We start from the raw sequence: 863 nt of genomic DNA on the forward strand, positions 1-863 counted from the left end.
AGACTCGTGCTTGAATGTGGTATTAATGACATTGTTTGATAATTTCCACACTCTGTTGGATCACCTATCTTTGGAATGGGAACAAATTCCAGTGAATTCGCCAAGTGGTTGTAATACAGATTTCTTGACACAACTTGGTGAGCACATCTAAGGCAGCGTTTGTTAGTTGAAATATGTCAGTTGGCATATGATCCATTCCTAGAGCCTTATTTTTGACAATCCTTTCAAAGCAGCTTGAACTTCTTCCTTCATCACGACAGATTCTTGCTCATATGTTGTCTCATGAAATTCTTCTGTCTCTGCCAAATACTTTTGGTATAATGACTCTGTGTACCATTTCCATCTTCTTTTAATACTTGCAGGATCACTCAATATTCTGCCCAAAGCAACCTTAAGTATTACAACTTGAGGCTTGAATTTGTTCTTCCTTTCCTTGAGCTTCAGAAATGCTGAGCGAGTTTAGCCCATTTGACATTCTCACTCAAGCTCCTTGAACATTTCATTATAATACTTTACTTTGTATTACCATGTTGCCTTTTGAAATCTTCTGTCCAGCTCTTTAATATCTTGATTTCTTCCCTCTGCTTGGGATTTTTGGTGATCCAGTGCAACATTCAGAGTCTCTTCTTTTTTTTATTTAAATTTATTATTAATTACAGTAAAAATCTACAGAGACTTTGGATTTCCATTCATTCATCATTGCACATTTCTCCTCTCCCAACACTCCCACCCACCCTGAGAACACTACCCTCTTGGAAAAGTAAAAGAAAAATTGTTCATTGTTTTACAAACCCTCCCCCAGGTCCACTCCACCATATAGCCTTCGCTCTAGACTCCTGTCATGATAAAAATACCTAATCACT

This window comes from Elephantulus edwardii, unplaced genomic scaffold (assembly GCF_000299155.1).
Source record: "Elephantulus edwardii isolate Elephantulus edwardi_28Jun2011 unplaced genomic scaffold, EleEdw1.0 scaffold00111, whole genome shotgun sequence".
Taxonomy (NCBI): domain Eukaryota; kingdom Metazoa; phylum Chordata; class Mammalia; order Macroscelidea; family Macroscelididae; genus Elephantulus; species Elephantulus edwardii.